Genomic DNA, 8,152 nt, shown 5'->3' with positions numbered 1-8,152 from the left:
CTCCTTGCAGTCCAAAGGACTCTTAAGAGTCTTCTCCAACACCACAGTTCAAAAGCATCAATTCTTCTGTGCTCAGCTTTCTTTATAGTCCAATTCTCAGAACCATACAGGACTACTGTAAAAACCATAGCCTTAACTAAACGGGCCTTTGTTGACAAAGCAATGTCTCTGCTTTTTAACATGCTGTCTAGGTTGGTCATAGCTTTCCTTCCAAGGAGCAAGCGTCTACTTAGTAGTGTGTTTATGTCAATGCTTCTCTTTCAATTTATCCCACCCTCTTCTTCCTGTCCCCGCCCAGTGTCCACAAGCCCATTCTCTACATCAGCATCTCTATTTCTGCCCTGCAAATCATTCACTGTTTAATTCATGCTAGTTATTGAATATACTGTAACCTACCAGGCTCCTCCTCCCATGGGATTTTCCAGGCAAGAGTACTGGAGTGGGTTACCATTTCCTTCTCCATATTGAATATTTATTAAGTTCCTAATACATTATGCTAGGCCCTAGGATATAAAGGTAACTAAGCCTCAATTCTTGGTGGAAACAGTGTCAGACTTCATTTTGGGGGGCTCCAAAATCACTGCAGATGGTGATTGTAGCTGTAAAATTAAAAGACGCTTACTCCTTGGAAGGAAAGTTATGACCAACCTAGATAGCTTATTAAAAAGCAGAGACATTGCCAACAAAGGTCCGTCTAGTCGAGGCTATGGTTTTTCCAGTGGTCATGTAAGGATGTAAGAGTTGGACTGTGAAGAAAGCTGAGCACCAAAGAATTGATGCTTTTTTTTTATTTAATTTTTTTAAAATATAAATATTTATTTTAATTGGAGGTTAATTACTTTACAATATTGTATTGGTTTTGCCATACATCAACATGAATCCACCACAGGTGTACATGTGTTCCCCATCCTGAACCCCCCTCCCACGTCCCTCCCTATACCATCCCTCTGGGTCGTCTCAGTGCACCAGCCCCAAGCATCCAGTATCATGCATGGAACCTGGTCTGGCAACTCGTTTCATATATGATATTACACATGTTTCAATGCCATTCTCCCAAATCATCCACCCTCTCCCTCTCCCCCAGAGTCCAAAATACTGTCTTATACATCAGTGTCTCTTTTGCTATCTCGTATACAGGGTTATTGTTACCATCTTTCTAAATTACATATATATGTGTTAGTATACTGTATTGGTGTTTCTTTCTGGTTTATTTCACTCTGTATAATAGGCTCCAGTTTCATCCACCTCATTAGAACTGATTCAAATGTATTCTTTTTAATGGCTGAGTAATACTCCATTGTGTATATGTACCACAGCTTTCTTATCCATTCATCTGCTGATGGGCATCTAGGTTGCTTCCATGTCCTGGCTATTATAAACAGTGCTGCGATGAACATTGGGGTACATGTGTCTCTTTCAATTCTGGTTTCCTCTGTGTGTATGCCCAGTAGTGGGATTGCTGGGTCATAAGGCAGTTCTATTTCCAGTTTTTTAAGGAATCTCCACACTGTTATCCATAGTGGCTGTACTAGTTTGCATTCCCACCAACAGTGTAAAAGGGTTCCCTTTTCTCCACACCCTCTCCAGCATTTATTGCTTGTAGATTTTTGGATCGCAGCCATTCTGACTGGCGTGAAATGGTACCTCATTGTGGTTTTGATTTGCATTTCTCTGATAATGAGTGATGTGGAGCATCTTTTCATGTGTTCGTTAGCCACCTGTATGTCTTCTTTGGAGAAATGTCTATTTAGTTCTTTGGCCCATTTTTTGATTGGGTTGTTTATTTTTCTGGAATTGAGCTGTAGGAGTTGCTTGTATATTTTTGAGATTAGTGTTTGTCAGTTGCTTCATTTGCTATTATTTTCTCCCGATGCTTTTGAACTGTGGCATTGAAGAAGACTCTTGAGAGTCCCTTGGACTGCAAGGAGATCCAACCAGTCCATCCTAAAGGAGATCAGTCCTGGATGTTCATTGGAAGGACTGATGCTGAAGCTGAAACTCCAATACTTTGGCCACCTCATGCGAAGAACTGACCCATTGGAAAATACCCTAATGCTGGGAGGGATTGGGGGCAGGAGGAGAAGGGGATGACAAAGAATGAGATGGCTGGATGGCATCACCGACTTGATGGACATGAGTTTGGGTAAACTCCGGGAGTTGGTGATAGACAGGGAGGCCTGGCGTGCTGCAATTCATGGGGTTGCAAAGCGTCAGACATGACTGAGCGACTGAACTGAACTGAAGCCTCAATTCTTAACCAACAAAGACTCCTCACTCAAGCACAATGGCTTGTATCAATAACATTTTTCATCATAGGGCTTCTATTTTAACATCAAAAACTTTGGTGAGCGCAATTATAGGAAACCCACTCTTAAAGTTCATTGGCTAGAAAAATATCTATGCGTATCGACTTACAGATTCCTTACAGTAAGTCTGGGCAGTTCCCAGGTGCAGAGAAGCACTGCACTAGTGAGATGAACAATGGAAACAGCTTGGTGAAAGGTGAAGCTTGCTCAGCTCTGCATGAGACAGGACTCAACTTTGAAAGCTACTGACATCCAGGCCCACTGCCCTCACACAAACAGCCCTGAATCCATAACCTGATGCCCCAGATTCCATATTAGGAAAAAGATTTCTTTAGCTATATAACATTACAAAGCACTGTCAGGAGCAGCATCTCATGTGCCTGTGAAATAAGGATGATTAACAGGGACTATGAATCAGACAGGCTTCCCAGGTGGTGCTAGTGGTAAAGAACCTGCCTGGCAACGCAGGAGACATAAGAGAGTCAGGCTTGATCCCTGGGTCAGGAAGATCCCCAGAGGAGGGCACGGCAACGCACTCCAGTATTCTTGCCTGGAGAATCCCATGGACAGTGGAACCTGGTGGGTTACAGTCTATAGTGTTGCAAAGAGTCGGACATGACTGAAGCGACTTAGCACACAGGAAACAGACAGGCAGTGGCCGCACAAGGTCATGGAGCTAGAATGCCAGAGGCAGGATGCCTCCGTTGAGAATGCTTTACCAAGCTCCTTTCAGATCTCACAAAAATGCCACAAGATATGCATTACATTAGACCCATTTTACTGAATAAGAGATTGAATCTGAAAAAAAGCATGTTAGACATAGGAAGCAAATTTATGGTTACCAAAGGGGAAAGAGAGTGGAGGAAGTATAAATTAAGGGTTTGGAATTAGCAGATATAAGCTAATATATATTATATATATACATATGTATATATATATACACACACACATATATAAAATAAACAGTAAGTTTCTAGTATATACCATGGGGAAATTTATTCAGTAGTATCCTGTAATAAACCATAATGGACAAGAATATGAAAAATATTTATATATAAAACTGAATCAATTTGCTGTACATTAGAAACTAATACAATATTGTAAATCAAATGCACCTCAATTTAAAAAAAAAAAAAAAACAGATTAAAGGCAGAATCAGGATTTGAACTCAGGACGCTCTCACATCACAGCTGTCAACTACAAATTGGCACTTACCAAGGGCATTGCCAAAAAGTGACCAACAAAGGCATTTGCCGTCTGCCTCTACAGAGACTGAACCCCATGCTGCTAAAGCTGCTGACCTTCAACAACCCTGAGGGAATTCAAAGTGGAGTGAGGCTCTCTGTGCTCCAGGGAATCTGATGGGACAGGTCTTTCGATGGATGTTTTTAGGAACAGATTTTATGATCTCAAGCCTTGCATCTCCTCAAATCTAGAGAAGGACTAAATCCCTTCATGGTGACATCAGATCCTCATGACTAACCAAAAACCTTTTGTAAAATGAGTGCTTCATGGTACTAAACTCCCCCTTCACCAAAACCTTATATACTGACTTTCCCCCACTACGTCTTTGGAGCAGCCTCTGAGAGCTATCTGAGATGCTGCCTCCCAGGCTGCAGTCCTCATTTTGCCCCAAATAAAACTTAATTCATGACTCTCAAGTTGTACCTCTTTTTTAGTCGACACAATTCAAGCATTTTCCGCTGTTTTGTACCATCTCCCGAGCTACTGAACCGGCATGTGGTGGGGAATAAATGACATAATGACTATGAAAGACTTTAATAAATTATTAACTACTACCACACGAATGTAAGAGCCTGGCAGGCTACAGTAGATGGGGTCACAAAGAGTCGGACATGACTCAGTGACTAACGCTTTCACTTCACTTTTTTTGTTATTATTATTCAGCTAAGATATTAGACACAGAGGCTAGAGATTAAATAACTTGCCCAAGCTTACATTACAAAGAAATGAGAGATTCATATTCCAAGTTCAGTGTCCGTTCCACTTGCTGTGACTCAGTTAATTTATTGCTGCCTCAGCTTCCTTAGGAGCCATGATATCTAACCGGCAATTGTGAGGATGAAATGAGACCACATGTGCACCGTTTGTTGCTCACGTGTTCGGGCGCTCAGTCATGTCTGACTCTTTGCAACTCCATGGAGTGTAGACCGCCAGGCTCCCATCCATGGAATTTTCTAGGCAAGAATACTGGAGTGGGTTGCCGTTTCCCACTCCAGGGGATCTTTCTGACCCAGGGGTTGAACCTGCAACTCTTGCATCTCCTGCATTGGCAGATTCTTTATCACTAGTACCACCCAGAAAGCCAGTGCACTGTTTGGAACCCAGTACAATTGCTCCCCGCTTGTCTGCCCAGTGTTCTGATCACAGGGCTGTGCCTTGCCTCCCACATTTCAAATGACTTGCCACATTATTACAACCACAAAAATAAAGCAGCATGTTGAAAGGTCATCTCCATAATCAATGGCTACTTGTGGAAACACTGACTTCAGAACAATCTGTAAAAAACATCTTCTCTCTTGTGCAAGCCCCTTGGAGGTAATACTGTGGTGATCTTAGCAGATTTGAGGAGAAATGGTGTTTCTTTCATGTCATCATCCTTTCAACAAATGTCCCAACCACTCCTTTCACAAGGAAGAACTTAATGACCTAATGCACCGGAACTTTAGTGCTAATTACACCATCTTCATAATCAATTCATGCTGTCAAGATGCTTCCAGGAATTGTACCATTCAGTAATTGAGGTTTGAAAAGCAAATAAAAAGACCAAGTTCTCAAGGGGAGGAATTTCCCATGGGAGCACAGAATTCAGCGGATGTTTAGCTTAGAGGCAGATTTATCAGGGTACTTCCAACTCTGCATCTGATAAGAAGTTATCTGGAGAATGGAAACCTTCTCTTTCTCCCCCTGGGCTCAAAGAACCGAAACCTCACCACTCCCAGACACCACAGAATTAGCATCAGCCTCTGCTACTTACAAGAAGGTCACCCAGATAAGCTTGTGCATGGTTTACAAATATATTTGAAAAATGAAATACCATCAGCAACTGTAGTTCTACCATCTCTCTTTTTTTTTTCTTTCAGGCAATTTCTTCACAGCCATCTATCTTTCTATGACATGCTTATTTGGATTATAGAGTGATTACTGAGATAATGAAATCATTTATGTTCAGACCGGCTTCACGCTGATGCACTCCATGCAGTTCACTCAGGTCGAGATCAAGCAGGCAGGGCAAATTCGAATGAAGCTCAAATCACACACAGTTTTCAGAAACAGCTCAGATTTCTGTCTACCCTTTTGCCTGGAAAAGCCACACCAGGCACATTCTCATGGCGTGTGAGAAATGAGTTGCTCTCCCCTCTGTACTCTCCTAATTTGTGTAAGTTTGTGGTTTATCTGTTTGCATATCTGCTGTCCCCATAGCCTGTGAGTTTTCTCAAGATCAGACCAAAAGACATGGTGAATTGATTTCTTATATTCTCGTTATCAAGCACAATGCCAGGGGTCTAGAGAATGTCAAAAGAATAAACTGTTATTAAACTGATTAATTAATAGAAGCCTGAGAATGCATTCTTGTTGGTTTCCCATGGACAGGACATATGATGTGAAAATCTGAAGATGGACTATATATGTTAGGCCAAGAGTTCTTGTGATTGGTGTTCTGATTTCTGTCATTATGTTGTAGCATGCGTTCCAGGAAACAAACTCACTCAGAAGGACAATGCAGATAGTGGAGTGCAGTTTGTTACACCGGCGGGCCCAAGGCAGAGTCTCCTCTTAGCCAAGGACCCCAACCGACTTTTGTGAAAACCTTATATACCTTAAACATACTGCTCAAGCCCACATCCCCAAATTCCTTAAACCTAGCCTGGAAAGTGTTAAAGGGAGATACAATCAGGTTACAGCCATGATTCATAATCAGAAGGGTCAGCTGGTTATACACTGTAGCCTACACCCATGGGTGCCATAAAGATTACAAAGGTGATTGACTACATAGGGGATTATTACATTCTTTTTGGCGACGGGATAGCTTGGTATGGAATCTGGTGTTCATCAGTCTGGGAGGCCAGTTCGGCCATAGGTATGTTATCCCCAGGGCTACCAGGCATGTAGTCCAAAGCTCACTGAAAGTGCAAGATGGGGTTTCCTTCTTTTTCAAGATGGAGTAAGTTTAGCCTGTTCCTTTTCTCCCTCAATTAAAAAAAGTGACTAGATCCTATAAGGAATGGACAAAACTGTGGTTCTGAAAGAAAAAAAAAAAAAAAAAACTGTCAACAATGCCAACCACTCCAACTGCTCTGGAGTCAACGGTAAATTTCCTCAGCCTCAGCTCTGAGCTGTGCTCTCAGACAAAACCCATGAGCTCTGAAGCAAATGTCATCCCCTGTGTTTCTCCTTCAGCTAAGCGTAGTATCCTTTTGTCAGCAGCTCATTGTCAAACTTTCTTTCCATCAAAATCCCAGAAAATGTAATCTGTCTCTCGGGACTGACACGTCCCTGTCCTTGACTAACTTTCCTGCTTCCAACAACTGGTGTTGACTCATTCCCTACTAGTGTCACATGAAGATGATCAATGGAATGAGAAAAGCAGCTTGGCAAGTGGACAAACCCTCTCTTCCAACCCCCAGTCACAAGTCTACTTGGCTGTCCATCTTCACTTCTGACTTTTATTTACTCATCACCTCCTTCCTATTCTCTCTTCTCTGTGACCCTACGCATAGATCCAGAGTCATAACCAAGGGAAATGAACAAAAGAGCCTACGTTAGCAATTTATAATCACTCAAAAGCTGACAACATTGGCCTATAATTATGTTCCATAGTGAAATCTTGTCATTTGGTGAAGGATGACAATGAGGAAAAAGGATTTTTAAGTAATATAAAAATTGAGATTAAAAAAAAAAACAAAACAGAAATCAAAACAGATCCATTTTGTAGAAATGCACCAAAAATTTGAGAGATATCAAATGAAAAAGATTCATCTTTATGGAATGAAGATAAAGAAGGGTGCTCCGAACTATAAAAATGATTTAACGATGTCTCCACTGATTCTGAAACATATGTGAATCCATATGAAAGAAACTTTTAGAGGCAGAATAGCAGAAACAAGATGCTGTTGCATTGATATCATTTTCTATTCCACAAACTGGAAGAACACATTGCTGGGGATAGAAAAAGGACAGAGTAAAAACCAAAAAGCAAACAAAAAAACCTATTTTCCATACCCAAGTTCAGAATCAATTGAGAGGCACAAATAAATTGAATTTAAATTGATTTTAGTTGGAGATCGAAAATACCACCTTCATTTTTTATCAGTCTCGTATTGGAGAACATGGCTTACATATGCAACAACAATAAACCCTTTGTTACTGAGTCTCAGAAGCCATCACACATAAGGTTGAAAAAACACAGGCCTCCTCATTTGGGAGGTTGTCCCTGTAAAACTTTCAGCATGAAAGAGCAGGTCAAAATGGACTCAGCAGCTAAAGCTCCTCTCTATCCCCCATCTTTCCCCACTATCCGAGACAGACCAGGCCAAAAAAAAAAAAAACTTGACCTACTGCCTCATCCTCTTCCTCCTCCAAATTTCTTCACTTCCTCATCCCAAATTTATTCTCCAAGAAGGCACTCCTTCCCAAGGAAGATGTGAGACCAGAGTGTTCTGCTAATAGAAGTCCCTCAACACAAAAAGAAACACCAATACTGAAGAAGTTCAGTCAGTTCAGTTCAGTCGCTCAGTCGTGTCCAACTCTTTGCGACCCCATGAATCACAGCATGCCAGGCCTCCCTGTCCATCACCAACTCCCAGAGTTCACCCAGACTCACA

This window comes from Bison bison, unplaced genomic scaffold (assembly GCF_000754665.1).
Source record: "Bison bison bison isolate TAMUID 2011002044 unplaced genomic scaffold, Bison_UMD1.0 scf7180017864325, whole genome shotgun sequence".
Classification (NCBI taxonomy): Eukaryota; Metazoa; Chordata; class Mammalia; order Artiodactyla; family Bovidae; genus Bison; species Bison bison.
This window is presented reverse-complemented; position numbering follows the sequence as displayed.